Source organism: Heptranchias perlo, chromosome 11 (assembly GCF_035084215.1).
Source record: "Heptranchias perlo isolate sHepPer1 chromosome 11, sHepPer1.hap1, whole genome shotgun sequence".
NCBI classification, from domain to species: Eukaryota; Metazoa; Chordata; class Chondrichthyes; order Hexanchiformes; family Hexanchidae; genus Heptranchias; species Heptranchias perlo.
In genome coordinates, this window is record NC_090335.1 from 41,917,381 (window position 1) to 41,943,619 (window position 26,239).

Here is a 26,239-nt window from a genome sequence, read left to right on the forward strand (position 1 = left end):
TGATTGTATTCTTCTGTACATCTGTTTTAAATGGATTTTTAATCCATTTACAAAATTTGTTTTTTATTTTCAATGTCTTTTTTTTAAACTTAGCTGGATTAAATGTAATCGATGGACAAAACCAAAAAAACGTAGTTTTATTTTCTTATTTGTTCTCTACATGTGGGTGACACTGGCAAGGCTATATTCATTGCCCATCACTAGTTACCCTGAGAAGGTGGTAATGGGCCTTCTCCTTGAACTACTGCAATCCTTGTGGGGATAGTGCTCAGACAATGGCATGATGTAGGGAATTCCGGGATTCCGACCCAGTGACGATGAAGGAACAGTGATAAATGTCCAAGTCAGGATTGTGTGTGACTTGGAAGGGAATTTGGAGGTGATCATGTCCCCATGACTTTGCTGCTGTAATCCTTCTTGAAGCTGGAGGTTCCAGGCAAGAAAAATGCTCCTGAAGTAACCTTGGTGAGTTGCTGCAATCCATCCTGTAAATCGTACATACTGCAAACAGAATGCACTAGTGAGTCCAGTGGCAAGGGCACCGATCAAGCGGACTGCCCTGATTTGGTTGGTGCTGAGCTTCTCGAGTGTTGTTGTGACTGCACCCATCCAGGTGAGTGCTGAATATTCCATCACAATCCTGACCAGCCCTAAGAAGGCAGCAAGACTTTTAGGTGTCAGAAGGTGAGCCACTCGTGCAAAGTATCCAGTCCATGTCCTGCTCTTTTCAGCCATGTTGTTGGTATAGCTGGTCCAATTATGATTCTGGTTAATGGTGACCCCAGGCTGTTGATGAGGGACTTGGTGATTGTTGTACGATTGAAGGTCAGGAGGAGGTAGTTTGAGCCTTTTCTTGGGAGCTGGTCATTACCTGGCACTTATGTGGTACAAATGTTAGCTCGCACTTGTTAGCTCAAGCCTGAAATTTATCAGATTCTGCTCTAGGCTGGCATGGGTTGCCTCAATATCGAAGAGTTGTGAATGGAGCTGAACTGTGGAATCATCAGCAAACAGCCTCACTCCTGAGCTTATGATTGAGAAATTATTGATGAAGCAAGTAAATATGGTTGGGCTGAGGAACTCCTGCAGTGATATCCTGGGCCTGTGATGACTCCAGCCACCCAAAGATTTGCCCTCTTGACCTCCATTGACCTTAGTTTTGCTAGATCTCATTTGTGCTGTATGTAAATCAGTTGAATGCTGCCCTTAATGCCGAAGGCAGATACTTTCACATCCTTTCTGGCATTCAGCTCTTGCATCCATGTCTGCATCAAGGCTTTGAAGAAGCCTGGAGCAGAGCGGTTCTGGAGGAACCCGAACTGAGCTTCGGTGAGTAGGAATCGCTTAATGCCGCTATTGGTGGTGTGGTAATTGCCGGGCAAGATGTATTTTGATATAACATTGAGTCTTGAGGAAAATTTTCTTTGTCCAGCAAATCATTGTTACACAATGCAGGTAAATATTTTTGGAATGTTTAAATTCTATCCATAATGTATTAAAAGTCTTGCAAGAAGGACACACCTCCTCTAAGGGTTGCACTTAGCACCTCACAATTTCCCCATCACACTTTCTTTTAACTTCCCTATTGTTATAAAACAGTGTGTCCTCTGACTCACCATGTGCAACTTGATGGGAGATCTGCATAGTGCATATTTCATCAAAAGCTTTCTGTAGCACTTTTGTGTCACACTTGTGTGCCAGTCCATCATAGGCTATAGGCAAATTTATTCCAACCTAGACACATTTATTCTACCGCACCTCATGGGAGTCATGTGGGATGACAGACCCATACTAACCCTGGTCCTTGTGTCCTTGACTTCTATTTTTGCAAGAGCTACAGCAAGCCAGAGAAGGAAGTTAGATCAAACTAAGAACAACTGAACATCTACACCTGGGTATAAATGTAGGAAGTTTCAAACTTTTTAAACAATGAATCATACATTTAGGATAACTTACACTTTCTATCTCCTGCACTTGACTCTTTACAGGTGCGTAACCATTTTAAAAAGCTGTGTTTCAGTTCCCTCGCTCCAAGAACACAGGCTTCATAATGTTTACTCATTCTTAATTGACCTGTCAATCAAACAATGCCAGGATTCTCTTCTGCAAGCTGAACTCTTAAGTGAATCCATTAATCATTTAAAAAATGCAGCGCAATAACTCTTTTATCCTTAAAGGAATGCACACCTACATTCTATTTTGCATGATATAATTTTCTTGTCCTTCTTAAACAATGTATCCTCTGACTTGCCATGAGAAACACCATAGGCAATTCACTAAAATATATAGTCAATCTTCCATTGCATTGCACACAGGGAGTTAAGACCAAGTGTAGCTTAGAGAAGGCGGGTTAGAGGGTAGAGGATTATTGGACCAGGGTGGACGAATGTAATTCAGTCCCTATTTTAAAGTCATATTTCTGCCCTTTTTATACATTGATTTTACATGATCATTTGTAGTTAAATATCCAAACTTATGGTGCTTTGGGAAGCAGAGAAGTCAGGTTGGTTGGAATATGAATTTCTTACAGTACAGGCTGAGAGCTGAAAGATACAAAATTGAGGTGCTACATGCCACCACTGATGGGAAGATGTAATTACAATGTGACAAGTTTACATAGGTAGCTTCCATCATCAGTTGGGACATAGAAACTTTTCCCATTATAAATTTCTAACAGGAAGTAAGGTTTGTAGACAGGAAGTGTGCACAGATTTTGAATATATTACTGGTAGACATCCCGTGGTGTTGCACAAGTGGAGTCAATACCGAGTGCAGTCTTCAGGTGAAGTGAAGTAAGAGGATGGTGGATAATTGGACCAAGACTGCCAGTCTCGGTAACTAAAGACCTTCCCACTCCCTTGCACCAGTTATGTGCATATTCACTTCCACTTGACACTAGAGATTATCCCAATGGGAGGAGTTTGAGGGCAACAAGGTTGAAAACAACATGCATATAAGTATATTCATGTAAAAGTTTGTGTCCATAAGACTACAGACATCACACTTCAAAGTGTCAAAAGTATTTTAAAATAGAGAAAGCAAGGCATGCTGGGTTTTTTTCCTGACTTGGAACCAGAAATTTAAAAGTCCCTGGCAATCTTCAAAATTCCTTCACCAAACAGCTATTAAACTCTATATAGTATTATGTAGAAATTACAATATGGAAACAGGCTGTTTGTGTTCATGTTTATCCTGCACATGAGCAGTAGTCCTCCTGTGTACCGTCCTGGTTCCTGTATCCCTTTATCCCCCTGTGATTGAGCTCAGGAGCTGTTTAGACCACTTCCCCAAAAAGTATATGAGCAGTGGTCTTAAAGGGATAGGTCAGATTAACATCGAAACATCAAAAATGCTCCAATCTCCATACTACTCGTGAGCAACGCCATAGATCAGCTGGTTATTATAAATTTGCTGATCACAGCAATAGGAATTCACACATCAGCGAATGCAGCAGCTCCCCTCCTTTTGGATTGAGACCAAATAATTTAGCAAAAATGTTTTTTTTCAACTAAACATTGCACAGTGACTGTCAAACCTGATGTTAGCGCTCTATAAAGCCAAGGGAGGCTGTCCAAAGTGGGACAACTAGGACAAATCAAGGTTAGAGTGTAACTAGGTGGGGATGGGCATACATTGCATTGAATGACCCCCTTCCCCAGAGTAATGTTCTACTTTAATGCACAAAAGCATCCTTTTATCTATTTGTGTTAGGGAAAGGGTGACTGCCCACAGCCTCCAATTCATTTTATTTTGACCTCAAATTACAATAAAATCTGATTTTTGAAAAAAAAGTGTAAAACCACTGAAGATATTTTTGTGGAGGTCGACTAAGATCTTAAGATATTTGTAAAAGAAATGTCAAACGCCAAGCTTCTGAAAAGAGATGGGACTCCTTTCACTGTCAGTCTCGATTCTAAGCTGAACAACAGTTTGGAATTTAGCACAGCACTGTCTATTAACTATGTCATTAATTTGCAATGTAGCATTCTTGTGCAAGCTTGTCCAATAACTGGTATGTATTTGTTTCCACCTCGGTGCCTCTGTAAACGTCGGTGACTGATTAGTATCGGCTGAAACACAAACCAGTTAAATGCCTGTAAGTTTCAAGTTTTATTCCAAATGCTACAGGTGTTTCAAAAGTAGACAAGTGATTTACAACATGTTAGGAAGGTGATGTCATTAGGGTGTGTCAGCAAGTCGGTCCACAGATTCAGCTCGGGTTGTCAGCTTGGCTTAGTGATAGCATTCTTACCTCTGAGTCAGAAGATCATGGGTTCAGGCTTTATTCTGGAGACTTGAGTACATAAACTAGACTAACAATTCAATGCAGTACTGAGGGAGTGCTGCACTGCCTAAAGGTGCCACCTTTTGGATCAGATGTTAAAATGGTGGACGTAAAAGATCCCATGGCACTATTTGAAGGGCGTTCTCCTGGTGTGCTGGCTAATATTTATCCCTCAACCCTCACCATCAAAAACAGATTATCTGGTCATTTACCTTTATTGTGGGAATTTGCTGTATGCAAATTGGCTGCTGCATTTCCCTACATTACAGCAGCGACTACACGTCACAAAGTATTTCATTGGCTGTGAAGTGCTTTGGGACATAGAGGTTGTGAAAGGCATTATATAAATACAAGTTCTTTTTCTTTTTGCTTTTTCTTTTCAGTCATAGATGCCAGTCTTTTTTTTATGATGTGGAGAAGGAGGTAGCCTCCGAAAGCTTGTGAATTTAAAATAAAATTGCTGGACTATAACTTGGTGTTGTAAAATTGTTTACAAAAGTCTTTTTTTAAACTGTATTGCTGAATACAGTGGTATACGAGAAATGTATTCACCATCAGGTAGGGAGAAGCCATTGCAGGTACTATGGGGGTCAAAATGGTCTTCGGTGGTAGCAAATTGGCAGCCCCTTTTACACTATGCCCGAATTTCTTTTCCATTGAAGTTATCACCCATTTTGCACTACCGCAGAAGACCTATTTCACCTCCTGTATCTTAATTGTGTTGTACATTGATAATATACGGTAGTTTCTACTACAAAACATTGCTTTGCCATAACTTTTACTCCTTTATTATTAAATATATTCCAGCGATATGCCCCTCAAAATTGAACACTTTTTGGTTGGCTCCTGAAGACTGTTAGAAAGCGGTTCTGCTTTCACAAATACTTAAAAACAGGTATTTTTGTGTCCATCTTGAAACAAAGTGTAAGGTTTACTTTTTCTTTGAGAATAGAAAGAAGTTGCTCTGAAATAAGAGAACACAATGACTCCTGCCAGGATACCATTCCACAAAATTAAATGCTTCACCGTTTTACACTCGTTCTCTGTCTTGTTTAGTTATTGTAAACAATTTTACAACACCAAGTTATAGTCCAACAAATTTATTTTAAATTCCACAAGCTTTCGGAGGCTTCCTCCTTCATCAGGTGAACGGAGGCTTCCTCCTTCACCTGACGAAGGAGGAAGCCTCCGAAAGCTTGTGGAATTTAAAATAAATTTGTTGGACTATAACTTGGTGTTGTAAAATTGTTTACAATTGTCAACCCCAGTCCATCACCGGCATCTCCACATCTTGTTTAGTTATGGTTGCTACTTTCTGCCAAGTCCGAAACAGATATGGAAGTAGAATAGGAATGGAGCAGGGGAGGGCTAAAAGTTTAACAGATTTTGTTTTTTGATAATGAAAGCTTCTTAATCTTTGATACCTGATGCCTCCACATGAGAAGGCATAGAAGCAAATGGGGGGAAAAAATCTTGCAGTTGGTGCGGTAGATATACATTTACATATGTGATTTAATCGATATCCCTTGGTGTTGCACACTGCGTGAAGTCCAAGTGTAATCTTCGGAGAAGTGGGGTTACAGGGTGAGGGATAATTGGATCAGGGTGTGCAGACATAATTCAGTCCTTGTTTTAAAATCACGCATTCTGCTTTTTATATTGCCGTTATAAATTCCTATGTAATCTTGTCACGCTGTAATTGCATTCTCTCACGAGTGGTGGTGCTGCAGTACCTTCACTGGAGGGAGATTCTAATTACGGTGTAACAAGTTTATATTGGCGCTTTCCATTAGAATTTTTCACAGAGGAATTTATAATGGAAAAGGTTGATAGGAGGTGCACGCAGATGCCAGATTTTTTGTAGATTATTGGTTGATCGTCCATGGCAATGTTCATGCTGAGTCAGAGGATTTGCTGTTTTGTTGTTATCGCAGTTAAGTAGGTGGTGGGAGGGGAGGCACCAAAGAGAGAAGTTGCTGAAAAAATTGAGGCCAGAACCAGCAAGGTGTGGAAAGTCTTGAGTTACTACCTTTGTAAGGTAACTGGAAGTACTGTACTTATTTAATGTACACAGTAATGTACTATTGAGCTTTCTCCTTTGCTATACAGCTGCAATGTATTGGGTGAGAATTACTATCACGGACCAGAGAGAGGAGCAATTCCAATACACATTATTGATATAACTAATATTCTAATAAATGTGCCATATAGGACCACCCGCTCACAGGTGGCGACACCTTACCCTTAATGTAATCTCCCCACCTGCCTGTACTTTCTGCCATATAACCTGCCCAAACTGATATCATGGTGTGGCCCTTAACACCAAATCACAGCTTGGTCTCTCCCTCTACTCCTCTGGTACCTTCTTCTCCTTCAAACTCATCACCTTATTCCACGACTCTGCATTTAAAATCATCGATCTTTGCTACCCCCTCACCATGGGTTTGTCTGAGATATCCTCCCTTCTTTCCTCCCTGAGCCTTTTGAACTGAGTGACTGCTCACCCTCGACTTCAATTTCCATCTCAGCTCAACCTGCCCTCCCTCCTCTGATTTCATTGTCTTCCCTTAACCTCTTTCTCCATATAAACTCTCTTACCCATATTCATGGTCAACCCCACAACCGTGCCAGCTTACATATAGCCCCTCTCCATCAATTGTCTCAATCCCAGACGAGGCCATCTCTGACCACTTCCTTGTATCCCTCACCAACCAAATCTTCCTACCCACTTCCAACCTCAATTCTTTCAGTTTTCCCTAGGAATAAACTTTTCTTCCAAGTCACTTACAACTGTACTTTCAAACTCCCAATTATCTAGCCTTTGACCCCTCATTCGCCACGATACTTCTGCAGATGTCAATCTGCTCAACCACTCCCTTACCTCCACCCTTGTCGCCAATAAAACCCTTACTCTCTCCCAATTTTGTCATTCTCCCGGTGTGCCTCCATTCTTTGCTCCCTCAAGTCCAAAGGGCACAGCCTTAAACATACCTGCTGCACTCGTGGTTTGGCTATCCATCACCAGATCTGACTGGATCATATCAAGCCTTGTACACCTCTGCAAAAACTGTTCACTCCTCCAAGATCATTCTGGAGAGCAAAGATAACCCCCGGCTTCTTTTCTCCACCACCAATCACATCCTCTGCCCCCTCCACCTTTACCTCCAACAACATCTTTTGAGGAGCTCATGGACGACTTTGTCACTACTATTGAGACCATCCATTTAATTACCTCCACTTCATCTCACCCCTCTCCTTGCCCACCAAACCAAACTTCCCCCAAGGTTCCCCCCCGCCTTAGCGCTGAACCCACATCTTTATCTAGTTCCTCTATTTCCCTTCATGCCTTCTCTGAGCTCTTCTTGTACATGAGACTCACCTCCTGCAACAACAGAATTTTGCATTAGCAACCAAAGTACTGAATTTGGTTGTTACTTCTGATCAGTGCTATGTCTCGTTTACATTTATAGTTATGGTGAAGTGGTTTGTATTATAAATAAGGGAGTTGCTCATTATGCATCTGCTCATCATGTCTCATATTTTAGGCTGGAAATGATGTCAGACACCACTGACACCCCACCCATTAGTGTGCCTCTGTTTCTATGTGCACACAAAGCTTTTAGCCAGAACGTGTTTAGGCAGGGCACCTGATAACATTTGCGTGAGACATACTGCTAGGAACTACTTACAAGGTCAGTTGAGTTTCATTCTCTGTGTAACCCCAGATTTTGTGCTTCTGACTCCTTTCTTTTGTCAGTGTCGTTGTACAAATTTTGATTTGTAAATGGAATGCAAAGATGGAGAGGGTTATTATATCTGAAAAGCAGTTAAGAATATTTTCGCCATGTATTGAAAGCAGCATTTTAAAAAGGACTGTCTTTGTCACAGTGAAGAATAGCTGCATATCATTTTGATTGATTGCACGTGACCTATTAAAAATTGCCACATTTATTTGAAGACTTGCACCCCTTTAATACATTTATTCTATATGGATGTTAAAAATTACTACTGCAACACAGTAGAATTAATTACTTCAGTATTCTGTAATTATTTTTGCACAGTGTATTTTTATCCAAATGTTAATTTCAGTTCTTGCCTCCTGAATAGCCTTTTTTGTTTTGCAAATTCTCAGCAGTTAGTGTGTTGTCATTACATTCTGAATTTACATTACAATATACTATTGCTTTGTATTATTTATGACAAGTGATGTAGGATGACCCTGGCAGTGTGCCCAGTATTCACTCTGCCTGAGAAAATGAGGGGGAGGAGAGAAGACATTTGCAAAAACCATCATTGCATGGTTTGGTTAGTTTCTCCTATTGATGCCCAGTGGTTTTTTGGATGGCTCTTGTGTGCTATTCCGCTTTAGTATTTTGTACATATCGGGGAAGTGTTGCAGGTCTGATGGCAATAGTACAAATGTGGAGATTATATCTTGAATAATTTCTCCTGGTTTAAACATCAGTGAGTACATGATTTCTTTGGATTGAGCCATTTTTCACAGACCCTTGATAAACAGTGGTTCAGTAAGGAGATCTACCTGGGACTATTTCAGTACAATGTATCACCCTGCTGCAGTTAGGAGAAAGCCTGGGGCTTTGCCCATATTGGGTTTGTTGCGTTCACTATGGGAACTCCTAGGAGGCTGTGTGTGGAATTGCAGGCCTACAGTCCAACAGCACCTATTAAGTTTAAAATATATACACAATGAATATCAAGAGGTGTTAATAATTCTTGCTGTAGTGGTACCATGTATGTCTTCTACCAAATAATCTTGTAAACATTAAGATGTCAAGTGTCAATGCTCGCACTTTCATATAGGCCAACAATCTGAGGCAGTCATCATTTCAACCCATGTGTCAGCTTGTTATGGGTTTCACCAGAAAAATCAGCTTTATCGCTGAGAATTTTCAGATCAGTTGAAAGGGGAGTGACTGGACTCTTTTGGAACTAATCACTTACAAGTTAAATTCTCCCACTGGTGTTTGTGCATGAACAGCACACTTGAATAAGCCCACAGCTATTCTCTGTGCCTCTCTTGGCATTCTCCAAAGGGCCCATCTAGGAACTGTCGCTGCCTCCTTATGAGCTGCAATATTTCCACAGCTGTCGATTTTGCTCAACCACTTCCTCTCTTCAACCTTGGCCTTTGTCCCTTGCAAAACCTCCACTTTCTCCGATACTGGTTGTTCCCCCGGTATGGCCCCCATCTTCACTCAAGTCCAATGAGCACAGACTTGAGTGTATCTGGTGCACAAATCATTTAGCCATTACCACTGTATCTGGTCAGACCTCACGCTGATCTGCTAAAACTGCCCATTACTCCAGGAAAGCAATTTAATAATTAATAATAAAAAAGTAATAGATTGGAGGCAATTAGTCAGGTTCAACTCAAAATTCAGCTTCCTCTACTCATTACTTTTTACACACTTCCCTTACACTTCTCAGAGTTGCGTCATGCTAATCTTTCCTGTATCATTCCAATTTTAGTATGCTTTTTAATGATTGGCGTGTGTAATGATTTTTATTTCTAACACAAGAAAATAAACCTTTTTGACAGTTAAAGAACAGTATAGACTAGAAATTACTGTTGACGATAAGAGTGGGTAAACACTTAACATGCTTGTGACATTCTTCTATTTTAATAGAGATGTTATCCCATTGTTAAAGCCTCTTAAAATAGTGGATGGAGAAATGTCATACAAATGCTAGTCATTCAGGGTGGGCTCAACTAAATTTTGTTGCAGTAAAAGCTTGAAGCTCTAGGACAAAATTTATTTTTTAAGCTTGTGTTTCTTGCAACTTGCTCACATGACTCAACAACTTTTGGTAATGAAGCAAAAGTATTAGTTTGCAAAACTTTTTACATTTAAATCCACCAAAAGTATCTGTACTTAAAATATCTGATGCTTTGATGAAAAGTCATTTTTGGCCTGAAAAGTAGAATTATAGTAGGCTCTAACGGTTTGTCACAACAATATGCAGGGCTGCTTTTGAATTTTTTTTTAGGTAGTCCGCTTTTTGAAGCTAGCTTTTGCTATTTTCCATGTGGTGTCTTTTGACACCACTATCAGCCAATGAGTTGGAGGCGGGGCGAGACTTAAGGCCGTTAGGATTTACAGCCAAACAGTGAATTTTACAGCAGACAGCAAAGCAAACAAGGTCTCTTTAAAGAGTGTCTCTTTAAAAAAAACTGCAACTAACAGATCTCGTGCGTAATATCAATCCCACACTTGCAGCAGTGCAGTCTGTAGGTGTGATTGACAGGGAAATTTCCCTATCATCTTCATTTTGGCCGGGAATAGTATGTGCAGCCATTTTCCTAGGTTGGTATGTAAGCAATTCATTCAGTTTAACCAAATTAACCTACAATTCTAGATTTGAATCTTAATGATTTTGGCACATCGTTTCTCCAAGAGTAAGCTTTTGAATCCCTCTTTTGTTAGCTGGTACATTGGCAAATCCCCAGAGTACAGATCTTGTTATAGTTTTTAAGGAGAATGATGAGTGCCATGTTGTTATTGTGCACACAGCCTGAGGGGCACTTGCAGCTTCATTAATGACCCCGAGCTTCAGAAACAGCCACCAACTCCAACAACATGTTTGTTCAATTCTGTCAGCACTCAGCTGGTCTGTGGTAAAGGATTGTGGGATACACTTAAGAAACAAAGCATTTCCCCTGAGGGTAGGGAATGAATTGATGGGAATTGTCAGTGGTGTGAGGACATATTTGGAATTTTCAGAAACGTATCTTATGAAACTATCAGATCACTTCAGGCCAGGTAAAAGTTAAATGTTGGATTGTTTGTTTAAAAGAAACCTACAGGCGAAAGATATAGACTGTTGTTTTTTTATGTTTTGATCTGTATTCTAAACACAACATTAACAGCTAACCAAAGCCACTGAGTTGTGATTTTCACAGAAAAATTTTCGAATCACAGACCCCACAAATCTGGTTTTAAAAACCCAAGAATCCCTGCTGACAAAATTGCAATTTAATAATTCTGTTCCGTTAAGCTAGTTGCCCTAATAAGAACATAGATGTGGAGATGCTGGTGATGGACTGGGGTGGACAAATGTAAGGAATCTTACAACACCAGGTTATAGTCCAACAATTTTATTTTAAAATCACAAGCTTTCGGAGATTATCCCCTTCGTCACCTGACGAAGGGGATAATCTCCGAAAGCTTGTGATTTTAAAATAAAATTATTGGACTATAACATGGTGTTGTAAGATTCCTTACATTAATAAGAACATAGAGACTGTCAAGGACAAGAAAAAGCCATTCACCCATCACAGCTTATTCCTCAAGTAGTCCAACTCACTCAGCCAGCATTGAACTGCATTTTGAATGTCTCATTTATTTGACTTTACAGGGGTGGACATCCAGTTGCAAATTTAAATTTTTTTGCTAATTTATTGTAAGTGCGTAGGCATTGGTCCCACTGCTAAATTTGTGAGGCCCTTTTATTTAGTTGTCTCGGACTGCTGCCTAAAGCAAGCATAAATATATACATTAGCGGCCTACGGCTGCTGAACGACCCTGATCAGTGATCAGTCACTGATCAGTGGGGCAGGCATTGGGCCTGTTCTACTCCGGATTCTTCAGCGGCCCTGGCAGTAGCTAACTAGTCTGCAGTACACAGCCGCATTAAGCAAACCACGAATGCCCTGTTCACCAGGACAAACCGGTACATCAACTTTCCCATTGACCTCAGCAGTGGCCAGTTATCCCTGCATCAAGGGCGTCATTGACTGCACACATGTTGCCATCAGGGCACCACCAAACAGCCAGCAAAGATCATTAATACGACTGCGCAGCTGGTGGCTGATCATAGAAACAGGATCATGTAAGTTTGTGCAAGGTACCCAGGCAGCTGTCATGATGCATTTATTCTGCGACCGTTTACTATCTCATCCCCCACCACCCCCCCCCCCCACCCCGACCAATATTTGAGCCTCGCAGAAACATGGCAGGATGGCTGCTGGGGGATAAGGGATACCTCCTTCCAGGCATGACTTGAGACACCCCTTTGCAACCTCTCCACTCCCAAGCAACATGGATATTATCAAAGCCATGCGAACATCAGGCTGATTGTTGAGCACACCAGAGGGAGTCTTAAGCAGAGGGTGAGGTCTGGGGCCTCGCTACAATGTGCCCTATACAGAGTCTCCCACATAGTAGCAGTTGCGTGCCGCATACTTCACAACCTCATCATACAGGGAGACCTGCATTTGGAGGAGGCAGAGCAGCTGCAGTAGCTGTCGTCTGACGAGAAAGCAGCAGCAGCTGACTAAGGAGGGGCACGTCAATGCCTTACAGCAAGAGATGTGAGGGACCAGCTCATTGCTCATTTCCCCACCCTGAGACCTTACACTGAGCCCCTCTGCTGAACGGTCCTTGTTATGTTCTTCACCGCTCTCTTAATCCTGCATTAAAGAACATTCAAATCATTCAGACAACTTCTGTATCTATGACCTACTGAGAATGCATACTCATAAACTACTATGAAATCACACTGTAAAGTGTGAAATCTAATAAAGATGATTAATTTCCCAAACATAGCCTTGAATTAATTTCTCACCCAAGTGCTCAAAGCATAAGCGGTTTTCTTAAAAGTCGGTTTCCTAACTTTACTACTCCTATGAAGTACACCCCTAGTGACCTGAGCAAAGCTAGTGGAAAGCCGCTGTTGCTCATTTCAGGACCCTTCAGATGCTCGTGGCTGGTGAGTTCCGAGTGCTTGAGCCTGTGAAGGCTACTGCTTCCTGGCCACTGCCGGGGCAGTCTGGCCCAGCTGACTCGCTGGGTATTGGTTCGACAGGGTGGAGAGGGAGCAGACTTGCCTGAGAGGGCGACATGTGCCACTATCACTTCACTGGGGCTCATCAATTCCATTGATCTGCAGGAGAGCAGACTGCAAAAGCTGTGTGTCTCCTTCAAAGCCCCTATTCAATCCACTACGCTGTCCAAGATGGAGCCCAGAGCCTGCCTCCATCAAAGCTGCAAAGACTTCTGCTGAGAGAGCCCAGCTGTAGAGTCCCTCGCGCTGACTACACTCTTGATGGTAGACTGCAAAGTGCTGATGCCATGTGCGATGACACCACAGAGGTTAAAGGAGGTTAAAAATGGAGCTGAAACTCACTACATTACGTAACTCCTATGTGATACCAGCTGTTTTCTTTGCATGACTGGGCCTTGTACTTTACATCTGTGTGCTCCTCAGCAGAGCTCTGAGGGGATCTCTCCTTCTGACAAGCTGTCCCCTGGGCTGTCACTTCCACCTGTACCTGCTGCTGCCCACTCGTGCTAGGTGTCGTCCCACCTGCAGACCCCTCTGTCTGACTGTCTAGCCCACACAGAGTGCCAGTGTCCAAGCTGGTACCTGGGAGGGATTGAACATGATGCATCCTCAGAAGGATGTTCCTCCTCTGAGGTTTCTGGAGAGGAAGGTCTTGATGTTGTGGGATGTAGAGAAAAGTGACATGAGTTAGGATAGCAGATAAAGGCTGGACATTAGCAGGTGATAATCCTGAGAATACAGGTTTGAAATAGTGAAGCTTGCTGCATCTTTGAGGTGAATCAGGGGTTATAGTAATATGCAGAAACTGCTCTGGAATGCTGCCAGTTTCGCCTTCTCCAGTGCTCATGGTTCTTTCTGAGCCACTGATCTCTAGGGAGTGCTGCTATGTTTCAGTGAGGGCGGTGATGATTGGAATTCCTCCCTCAGTCGTCTTCCTCTCTTTTGCACTGTGGGCTGTTTTGTTCTGCAGAAAAAGAGGGTGAGAGTCGGTAAGTGGCTGTTGAAAAGGTAAGTGGATATATATGGGGCTAGTGGATGTGTTGAGAGGTGGAGACGTGGCAAGATAGAATATGGATGGGGATGTGATGAATGTAAAGGGAAGTGTGAGTGATGTAGTGAGGAAGGAATGGTGGGAGCAGTTGGTGGTTGTGCAAGTATGTGAGACGAGAATGGTGTTAGTGTGTGTGAGGAAAGGATGAGTGTGTGGTGTGTGTGAGGAAAGGATGAGGTGAGTGTGTGCTTGTAATGTGATCGAGGGGTTTTGCAGGGTGCCCTTGTGACAGGAAGTTGAAGGATGTGATGGAGGGGAGGGAATTGAGACTAGTGAGAGCAGAGTTGAAAAGAGTGTTGTGAAGTGCTGCTGAGAGTTGTGGAGTCTGTGCTGAGCTAGTTCACTTCAGCCAAGTTGGTGGTAGGGTGCTACAATTGACTTGAGCACTCTTGGCGCGAGGGTAGGAAAAATCCAGGGTTCCAATTCACGATCGCTATCTGGGACCCCTGCTGGAAAATGAGAACAGAATTAGGCTGAGCTTTGATTCCCCCAAATGGCTACTTTGAGGTCCGGAGAACTGCCAACACCTGTGGTCTCGTACCCCAGGAAGGGAACATGCCCTCAGGAGAGGAGGGGAGGATAATAGATGAAAACAATTATACAGCACTTTGGTTTCAAATATATCTTTGTACTTGTTGCTGGCGATTGAGAAACAAGCTGTTTGCTTTTTATCCATTAAATGTGGTGCATTTAAATTAATTTTAGACATTGTGCAATTCATTGCACATTCAATCAAAACAACTCTCTTCTGCTCAGAAAACTGAACCAGGAGCTTACTTGCAAACTGTTCCCATTTGCTGAGTTCCCAAGGGCTCCTGGTGCTTTGCCACCTCGTCAGAATTACTTTAATTGGAAATGTGAAACTAGCGACAGTTTCCATTTCATCCTTCGCCTCATTCAGCGCTTTAACAAAAAGCTTTTTTTCTTCCTTTTCAGGTGTCAAGGGCCGCAAGCTTCAACAACTTAGATACCAACACCCCTCCTGATCCTTCTTCCCCTTCACTTTCCTCTGACCCCAACCGTTCTTCCAATCTCACTCTCTGTTGGGTTTTCACTATCACCTCTGACCTTCCCCTCTCTGACCCCGAACAATCTGTCCTCAGCAAAAGTCTTAGCTTCAACCCCTTATGCCCCCACCTCAATGAATTTCGAGCTCGATGTAATGCTGAGCTCTTCCTTCGCCTCCGCATCCACTTCTTTGGTCAGGAGTCTTCCCCCCCCCCCCCAAACCTTTCTCACATTGTCATTAAACCTGCTGACAAAGGCGGCACTGTTGTTTGGTGAACAGACCTCTACCTTGTGAAGGCTGAACGCCAACTCTGTCACCTCCTCCTACCTCCCCCTGGACCATGACTCCACTGCCAAACATTAAGCCATCGTTTCACAGATTGTCACTGACCTCATCTCCCTGGAGATCTTCCCTTCCACCCACCCCAACTTCCACCCACCCCGCTTCCTGTAAGGACTCTATTCCCTTCTCCTAGTTTCTTCGTCTCCATCGCATCTGTTCTGACGATGCCACCTTCCACACTAGTGCTTCCGATATGTCTTCCTTTTTTCTCAATCGATGATTCCCCTCCAATATAGTTGACAGGGTCTTCAGTCATGTCCGTCCCATTTCCTGCACTTCAGCCCTCACCCCTTCCCCACCCTACCAGAACCACGATAGGTTCCTCCTTCTCCTCACCTTCCATCCTTCGCCATTCCCGTCACCTCCAGTGCGATGCCAACACCAAACACATCTTCAATAACTTCAGATCATAACCACTGCTCCCATTTTTTCGGACAGCAAGTGCTGGTTCAGCTGTTGCCATTTACTGCTTCTCTGGACCATCTTTTGTTTCTTGTCCCATTACCACCCCCTTTTGCCTTACACCATCATCCCTTTGGTCATTTAATCACTCTTGCCCTCCACCCTATCACAGTCCTTTTTGACCTTTCATCCCCCTCCCCACCCCACCCCACCTTTCCCTGGCTCTGTACTTGCTTAAAAACTGTTAAATTTTTTCTTCCAGTTCTGACGAAAGGTCATCGACCTGAAACGTTAACTTTGTTTCTCTCTCCAAATATGCTGCCTGACCTGCTGAGTATTTCCAGCAGTTTCTATTTTTATTTCTCATTTATTGCAAGGGGAATGGAATATAAAAGTAGAGATGTTTTGCTACAGTTGTACAGGGCATTGGTGAGACCATATCCAGAATACTGTGTGCAGTTTTGGTCTCCTTATTTAAGAAAGGACATAATTGGTGTAGAGACGGTTCAGAGAAGGTTCACTCGACCGATTCCTGGGATGAGGGGGTTATCTTATGAGGAAAGGTTGGACAAGTTGGGCCTGTACACACTGGAGTTTAGAAGAATGAGAAGTGATCTTATTGAAATGTATAAGATCCTGAGGGGACTTGAAGGGGTAGATGCTGGGGGGATGTTTCCCCTTGTGGGAAAGACTAGAACTAGGGGCCATAGTTTAAAAATAAGGGGTCTCCCGTGTAAGACAGAGATGAGGAGAAACTTTTTCTCTGAGTCGTGAGTTTGTGGAACTCCCTTCCCCAGAGAGCGGTGGAGGCAAGGTCATTGAATATTTTTAAGGCTGAGTTAGGTAGGGTACGGTAGCATAGTGGTTATGCAATTGGACTAATAATCCAGAGGCCTGGCCTAATAATCCAGTCATGAGTTCAAATCTTGCCACAGCAGCTGGGGAATTTAAATTCAATTAATTAAATAAAATCTGCAATAAAAAAACTATCAGTAATGGTGGCCATGAAACTACCGGATATGTTGTTAAAAACCCATCTTGTTCACTAATGTCCTTTAGGGAAGGAAAACCTGCTGTCCTGACCTGGTCTGGCTTACAATTGACTCCAGACCCACAGCAATGTGGTTGATGATTAATTGCCCTCTGAAATGGCCGAGCAAGCCACTCTGTTGTAAAATCTCGCTTAAAAAAGTCATAAGAAGAATAAAACTGGACAGACCACTAGGCACCAGACATGACAAAGGCAAACCAAGCCCAGTCAACCCTGCAAAGTCCTCCTCATGAACATCTGTGGACTTGTGCCAAAATTGAGAGTTGTCCCACAAACTAGTCAAGCAACAGCCTGACACAGCCATACTCACAGAATCATACCTTTCAGCCAACGTCCCAGACTCTTCCATCACCATCCCTGGGTATGTCCTGTCCCATGGGCAGGACCGACCCACCAGAGGTGGCGGTACAGTGATATACAGTCAGGAGGGAGTGGCCCTGGGAGTCCTCAACATTGACTCTGGACCCCATGAAATCTCATGGCATCAGGTCAAACATGGGCAAGGAAACTTCCTGCTGATTACCACCTACCGCCCTCCTCCATGTTGAGCACCACTTGGAGGAAGCACTGAGGGTAGCAAGGGCACAGAATGTACTCTGGGTGGGGGAACTTCAGTGTCCGTCACCAAGAGTGGCTCGGTAGCAGCACTGCTGGCCGAGTCCTGAAGGACATAACTGCCAGACTGGGCCTGCGGCAGGTGGTGAGCATACCAACACAAGGGAAAACCTACTTGATCTCGTCCTCACCAATCCACCTGTCGCAGATGCATCTGTCCATGACAGTATTGGTAGGAGTGACCACTGCACAGTCCTCGTGGACTTGAAGTCCCGTCTTCGCACTGAGGACACCATCCAATGTGTTGTGTGGCACTATCACTGTGCTAAATGGGATAGATTCAGAACAGATCTAGCAGCTTAAAACTGGGCATCCATGAGGCGCTGTGGGCCATCAGCAGCAGCAGAATTGTATTCCAGCACAATCTGTAACCTCATGGCCCGGCATGTTCCTCACTCTACCATTACCAACAAGCCAGGGGATCAACCCTGGTTCAACGAGGAGTGTAGAAGAGCATGCCAGGAGCAGCATCAAGCGTACCTAAAAAAAAAGAGGTGCCAACCTGGTGAAGCTACAACTCAGGACTACATGCATTCTGAACAGCGGAAGCAACATGCTATAGACAGAGCTAAGCGATTCCACAACCAACAGATCAGATCAAAGTGCTGCAGTCCTGCCACATCCAGTCGTGAATGGTGGTGGACAATTAAACAACTAACTGGAGGAGGAGGCTTTGTAAACATCCCCATCCTCAATGATGGCAGAGTCCAGCACGTGAGTGCAAAAAACCATCTTCAGCCAGAAGGGCCGAGTGGATGATCCATCTCGGCCTCCTCCCAATATCCCCACCATCATAGAAGCCACTCTTCAGCCAGTTCGATTCACTCCACGTGATATCAAGAAACGGCTGAGTGCATTGGATACAGCAAAGGCTATGGGCCCTGACAACATCCCAGCTGTAGTGCTGAAGACTTGTTCTCCAGAACTAGCTGCGCCTCCAGCCAAACTATCCCAGTACAGCTACAACACTGGCATCTACCAGACAATGTGGGAAATTGCCCAGGTATGTCCTGTCCACAAAAAGCAGGACAAATCCAATCCGGCCAATTACCGCCCCATCAGTTTACTTTCAATCATCAAAGATGGTGATGGAAGGTGTCGTTGACAGTGCTATCAAGCGACACTTACTCACCAATAACCTGCTCACCGATGCTCAGTTTGGGTTCCGCCAGGACCACTCTGCTCCAGACCTCATTACAGCCTTGGTCCAAACATGGACAAAAGAGCTGAATTCCAGAGGTGAGGTGGCAGTGACTGCCCTTGACATCAAGGCAGCATTTGACCGAGTGTGGCACCAAGGAGCCCGAGTGAAATTGAAGTCAATGTGAATCGGGGAAAACTCTCCAGTGGCTGGAGTCACACCTGGCACAAAGGAAGATGATAGTGGTTGTTGGAGGCCAATCATCTCAGCCCCAGGACATCTGCAGGAGTTCCTCAGGGCAGTGTCCTAGGCCGAACCATCTTCAGCTGCTTCCCTCCATAAGGTCAGAAATGGGGATGTTCGCTGATGATTGCACGGTGTTCAGTTCCATTTGCAACCCTTCAGATAATGAAGCAGTCCGTGCCCGCATGTAGCAAGAACTGGGCAACAAGCAGACCTGGGCTGATAAGTGGCAAGTAACATTCATGCCAGGCAATGACCACCTCCAACAGAGGAGAGTCTACCCACCTCCCCTTGACATTCAACGGCATTACTATCGCCAAATCCCCCACCATCAACATCCTGGGGGTCACCATTGACCAGAAACATAACTGGACCAGCCACATAAATATTGTGGCTACAAGAGCAGGTCAGAGGCTGGGTATTCTGTGGTGAGTGACTCACCTCCTGACTTCCCAAAGCCTTTCCACCATCTACAAGGCACAAGTCAGGAGTGTGATGGAATACTCTCCACTTGCATGGATGAGTGCAGCTCCAACAACACTCAAGCAGCTCGACACCATCCAGGACAAAGCAGCCCGCTTGATTGGCACCCATCCACCACCCTAAACATTCACTCCCTTCACCACCGGCGCACTGTGGCTGCTGTGTGTACCATCCACAGGATGCACTGCAGCAACTCGCCAATGCAGTACCTCCCAAACCCGCGACCTCTACCACCTAGAAGGACAAGGGCAGCAGGCACATGGGAACAACACCACCTGCACGTCCCCTTCCAAGTCACACACCATCCCGACTTGGAAATATATCGCCGTTGCTCCATCGTCGCTGGGTCAAAATCCTGGAACTCCCTTCCTAACAGCAGTGTGGGAGAATCTTCACCACACGGACTGCAGCGGTTCAAGGCGGCGGCGGCTCACCACCACCTTCTCAAGGGCAATTAGGGATGGGCAATAAATGCTGGTCTTGCCAGCGACGCCCACAACCCATGAACGAATTTTTTTTAAAATAGATCCCTGATTAACAAGGGAGTCAAAGGTTATAGTCGGTCGAAGGGAAAGTAGGCTTGAGGACACAATGAGATCAGCCGAGGTCACAATGAGATCAGCCATGATCTTACCAAATGGCAGAGCAGGCTTGAGGGGCCGAATGGCCTACTCCTGCTCTTAATTTGTTTGTTCATGAGTAAAATTAATTTTTCTAAGGTTATGAAACCATTCTTTTAATGTGCATTGATGCAGTTCCTGGAGTGTGTAACAGAAAAGTTTCACAATTTGTTTGCTGTGTAAATACGCTAATTGCCACACAATGGTTTGTCTTTATGTACTTATACTGAACAAGTTAACTGAACACAGAAATACATTTATATTTTTATTTGACTTAACCAAACATTTTCCCACTAACCTGTCATCATTTAGCACCTTTGTCTTGGTTGTTGGAAGTGAGAACAGCAGAATATTTCAGCTGCAGATATCTCAAGCTGGGCTGTGACCTTTTTGAGAAACAGTTAACTGCCTCAATACAATTTGTAACATTTCACTGCATTGTTTGGCAAACAAAGAAGTGTGACAAACATACAAAGATCCCTTTGAACGAGAATTGAAATGAAACCTGTTTAGTGGTTCCTCAAAAAACCAAGCTCGACATCTGTCCTTGCAAACTACGGCCCCATCTTTAACCTCCTTTTCTCCAACCTGCGTCGTTCCAATTCTGGCATCTTGTGCAATCCAAAATCATTTTAATCCACCATTGGCAGACGTGCATTCAGCCATCTAGGACCTAAGCTCTGGAATTCCATCTCTAGACCCCGCCACCTCCCTCTCCTTTTTAAATCCACTTCTTTGATCAAGCTTTTAGTCACCCCAACTAATATCTCCTCCATTGGCTTGGCGTTGATTTTTATCTGATTGCACTTCTGTGGTCTACCTTGAGTCGTTTTTCTACATTTAAAGGTGCTAGATAAATTCAATTTGTTGTGTTTCCTTGATATGTATTTACGTGTGAGTTTTGTACTACTTGTCATTCAATAAGGTATGGAATATCTTATGAGGTGGATGCTCATTTCTTGTACATGTCCTCTTATGATGCTCTTGATGTATTGAGCTATGAAGAATATGACTATCTCGTAAGCAACCCTGCAACTCCTACATTTCCATTAAATTTTATATTTCCAAATTTTTTAGCATTGGACTTCTCAAAATTTTGGACGAGGACAAGGAACAAGATAGTGTCATGTTAGTAGAGGAAACAAAGCAAGGCCAAGATTTGGGGGGGGAGGGGTGGTGGGGGGGGTAAAGAGAGGAAGATAGTATTTATCAAAGAAACTATTATAGCAGTGGAAAGAGATGATGTAGTTGAGGGGGTCAAAGAATCTATTTGGTTAGAATTATGGAACAATAGAGGAGCTATTATACTACAGGGTGTACACTACAGGCCACCAAATAATGGGAAAGAGAAATTATAGAAAGATGCAAGAACTATAGAGTAGTGATAATGGGGGACATCAATTATCCCAATATAGACTGGGATACTAACAGTGTAAAGGACAAAGAGTGGGAGGAATTCCTGAAATGTGTACAAAAGAACTTTGATCAATGTATTTCCAGCTGAACGAGGAAGAAAGCAGTGCTGGATCTAGTTCTGGGGAATGAAGTGGGGCAAGTGGAGCATGTTTCAGTGGGGAAGCATTTGGGAAACAGTGATCATAGTATCAGGTTTAGAATAGTTATGGACAAGGAACAATCAAGCGTAAAAATATTTAACTGGAGGAGGGCTAATTTCAGTGAGTTAAAAAAGGATCTTGCCCAGGTGGACTGGAATCAAAAGTTGGTAGGCAAAACAGTAATTGAACAATGGGAGGAGATGGTTTGGGTAGAGGGAAAGGAAGGGCTTCCAAAGCTAACCTCCCTGGATGACTAGAGATTAAAATGAAACAGAAAAAGGAGGCTTATGACAAATGTAAGGGTCATAATACAGTAGCGACCCAAGCTGAATACAGAAAGTACAGAGATCTAAAAAAGGGAATAAGCGGGGCAAAGAGAGAGAGTATGAGACTAGATTAGCAGCTAACTTAAAAGGGAACACAAAACTATTTTATAAACATATAAATAGTGGAAGGGTGGGGCCAATTGGAGACAAAAAAATAATAATCTTGTGGAGGCAGAGGTTATGGCTGAGGTAGTAAATGAATACTTTGCATCGGTCTTTATTAGAGTAGAGGATGCTGCCATTGTAGCAGTGAAGGAGGAGGTAGTAGTGATATTGGATATGAAAAAAATAGATAAGAGGAGGTACTTAAAAGATTGGCAGTGCTCAAAGTAGAAATGTCACCCAGTCCAGATGGGATGCATCCTAGGTTACTGAGGGAAGTAAGGGTGGAAATTGCAGAGGCTCTGGCCACAATCTTCCTTAGATAGGGGGCGGTGCAAGAGGACTGGAGGATTGCAAATGTTACACCCCTGTTCAAAAAAGGAGAGAGGAATAAACCTGGCAATTACAGGCCAGTCAGCCTAAAGTTGGTGGTGGGGAAACTTTCAGACAATAATCCGGGACAAAATTAATTAGCACTTAGAAAAGTATGGGCTAATAAATGAAAGTCAGCATAGATTTATTAAAGTAAAATGGTGTTTGACTAACTTGAGTGAGTTCTTTGATGAAGTAACAGAGAGGATTGATGAGGGTAGTGCAGTTGATGTGTATATGGACTTCCAAAAGGCATTTGATAAAGTACCACGAGGGAGACATTGAAGTGCAGAGAAGAACCATGAGGTGGAACCCTGTTATCGGGAGTCTATGGGTAGACATGATGCTTTTCAGCCTGGAAAAGATGTCTGAGAGGTGATCTTACGGTGGTATAAAATAACAAGAACAGCAACAACTTGCATTTATGTAGCGCCTTTACCATAGAAAAAAAAAATCTGAAGGTGCTTCAGACGTGTAATCATTTTTTAAAAAAAGTCAAAGGAGGAGATACAAGGAGGAGACCAAAAGCTTGGTCAAAAAGGTGGGTTTTTAGGTCTTGAAGGAGCTGAGTGAGTTGCAGAGAGTATTGCAGGAATTTCAGAGCATGGGGACTAGGTGGCTGAAGGCATGGCTGCCAACAGTGGGGCAAAGGGAGGGGGTGCACAAGAGGCCAGAGTAGGAGGAACAGGAAGTTTTTGGGGGAGATTGTAGGGCCGGTGGAGGTTGCAGAGATAGGGAGGGGCGAAGCCATGAAGGGATTTGAACACAAGGATGAGAATTTTTAATTGGAGACATTGTGGGAACCAGGAACCAACGAAGGTCAGTGAGCACTGGGATGATGGGTGAGCGGCACTCAGTATGGGATTGGAAATGAACAGCAGAGTTTTTTGTTCCTGAATAAAAAAGCAGAGTTTGCTCCTAATAGTACATACTAAAAGGATGAGGAATGCTGGCATGCATGCTGATTACATGGAATTACAGTTTAGAAACAGGCTGTAGTCAATTTTGACACTCTGTTAGAGACTGACACCATAATGGTTAATAGCCATGTGACTTTATTTAGCACAAGCAAGAATCAATACCTTAGAGTATTTAAGCAGTAGTTTACACAGCACAATTGAGAATTATATTACCCCGTTGTCCTTTGGGTAGAAGCCACAGACCTCGTTCCCCGATCCTCATGCACGTACTCATTTACCTGCCTGGTACTTTCTTTTCTGTCCTCTACACTTAACAAAGGCTCATACTCCCCAGTTATACCCCAAAAAAACAGAACTGCAGCAAAATGCATCCAATCAGGTATTTTCCAAAATATTCCCTTTTAATTTACCCAATCATATAGACAACACATACTGGTCCAGAAGAGACAATGCCTTGTGGACACCCTATTCTCTCCTTTATCCTTAGCACAATGTTCCTCACTCCCTGCAATTGATAAATCACCCTATAGGCCTCAAAGGTGACAGGAGTACTGACTGGCTTCAGCATTCCAGTTTGTCCAGGAGTGGGGGATACTGTTATGTCCCTCCATTAGTTTGCAATAACAATATTCTCATGGCTTTTGGTGCTTTCAGCTGCAGTAGCTTAATTTAAAAGTAGTCTGTTATTGTGCAGTGCTTTCAGCTAAGGCTTTGATTAATTAACCCATTCAAGCCTGGTTCCCCTAAATACCTTAACCTATATTTCCTTCCAAGGCCATTCAGACCTATTGGTCTATGCCAGTGTTTATGCTGCACACGAGCCTCCTCCCACCCTACTTCATCTAACCCTATCAGCATAAACTACTATTCCTTTCTCCTTCGTACTTATCTCGCTTCCCTTTAAATGCGTCTATGCTAGTCGCCTCAACTAATCTCGGTAAAGAAGTTTCTCCTGATTTCCCTATTGGATTTATTAGTGACTATCTTATATTTGTGGCCCTAGTTTTGGACTCCTCCATGAGTGGAAACATCTTCTCTACGTTTACCCTATCAAACCCTTTCATAAACTTAAAGATCTCTATCAGGTCGCTCCTCAGCCTTCTCTTTGGTTTTGGTCTCCATACTTAAGAAAAGACATACTTGCTCTCGAGGCAGTACAAAGAAGGTTCACTCGGTTAATCCCGGGGATGAGGGGGCGGACATATGAGGAGAGGTTGAGTAGATTGGGACTCTACTCATTGGAGTTCAGAAGAATGAGAGGCGATCTTATTGAAACATATAAGATTGTGAAGGGGCTTGATCGGGTGGATGCAGTAAGGATGTTCCCAAAGATGGGTGAAACTAGAACTAGGGGGCATAATCTTAGAATAAGGGGCTGCTCTTTCAAAACTGAGATGAGGAGAAACTTCTTCACTCAGAGGGTGGTAGGTCTGTGGAATTTGCTGCCCCAGGAAGCTGTGGAAGCTACATCATTAGATAAATTTAAAACAGAAATAGACAGTTTCCTAGAAGTAAAGGGAATTAGGGGTTATGGGGAGCGGGCAGGAAATTGGACATGAAGCTGAGTTCGGATCGGTCAATGCCCTGTGGGTGGCGGAGAGGGCCCAGGGGCTATGTGGCCGGGTCCTGCTCCGACTTCTTGTGTTCTTTAGATTTGTGGTTGGGATCAGATCAGCCATGATCTTATTGAATGGCGGAGCAGGCTCGAGGGGCCGATTGGCCTACTCCTGCTCCAATTTCTTATGTTCTTATGTTCTTATGTTCTTTTCTAGAGAAATGAGCCTCAGCCGGTTCAATCTTTCCTGATGAAATTACATATTTAGGTTATACCCTTTATGTAAAAATTCCATCCCAAATACAAACAAGGAAAAGGATCACCAAGAAAATATAAGGCATTGGGGCCTAGAAATTCAGGAGTGTCCAAGGATCCATGGAAATTGGGCTTTGTACCTCATTCGAATAGGAACAGCACTGCAGGAGGCGGCTAAGAAGGTGAGTGGAGTAAGATCGGGCCACAGATAAGTGATGGCCAGGGTGAAGGGGAAAGATCACAATCGGTGGCCGACGGGGCGATCAGTAGCCAGAGTGGGGTTTGGGGCAGCCGCAAGTCCCACAGGAACCGGCCTGGAGGACGGTGGTCGGGGACCTCTTGCCCAGTGGTGGGAGATCGGGAGTCAGGGCCAGGGGGCCTGGAGTTCAGGGATCACTGAGCCAAGGAGCATGAAGGTCAGGGATCAGGGGGCCAGGAGTGGCAGCGAACGGGAGGGTTGTGTAATGTGGGGTCAAGAGGAACATTCCTGCTCCACCCAGCTCCATATTCGTAACTTCGTAAGTTACTTACCTTTTTGTTGCAAACTTTCTGTAGAGTTGGTTTGGCTGGCTGCCTCAGGGAAAACCAACCTTGCAGTGGGGACCTCAAGCAGGTGTTAGGCCTTTATTTGCACATACAATGGGCCTAATGCCTGCTTCAGGTGTGGGTAAGTCGGAAGTGTCCGCACGCTTCCTGCACGCTATTTCGGGGACCTAGGTGGCCACTTAGCACCTGAAAAACGAGCGCTATGTGGCCCAATTTCTAGGCCTAGGTGTTTTATCAGAGAACTTCAACGGTCAGTTTTTCACAACTGTCTTACGATCTGGAGTAGCAGAGGAAATGAGAATTAGATCATAAAGAGTGGGGGCAACATCAGAGAAATAAATTAAGAAAATAAAGGAGCAAGAGAAAACTGAAAGGCAGCCAGAAAAATGAGAATAAGAAACGCAGAGAAAATGAAGAAATGAAAGTTTTCCTTTTTTCTGTATCTATCACAAAGAAAATCAGCAATTTTAAAAAAAAGGGATTGACTATAGAGAAGTAGTATTAGTGAATCGTGAATTATAAATATTTTAGTCAAGCCTTAGAAAAAACTCTTTCTATCC

At 43.6% G+C, this 26,239-nt stretch overlaps 1 protein-coding gene across 4 annotated transcripts in view; it reads left to right on the forward strand.

Annotated features, from left to right (window-relative positions):
- sytl5 (synaptotagmin-like 5) overlaps window positions 1-26,239 on the forward strand; it is a 201,683-nt gene that overhangs the window by 73,433 nt on the left and 102,011 nt on the right. The window contains exon 1 of one of the 4 annotated variants that reach the window (XM_067992856.1): window positions 14,058-14,098. The exons of the other annotated variants lie outside the window; for them this stretch is intronic. The gene's annotated coding sequence lies outside the window, so the exon portion shown is untranslated. Of the gene's footprint in view, window positions 1-14,057; window positions 14,099-26,239 lie in introns of those variants that run through there. 4 annotated transcript variants of the gene reach the window in all.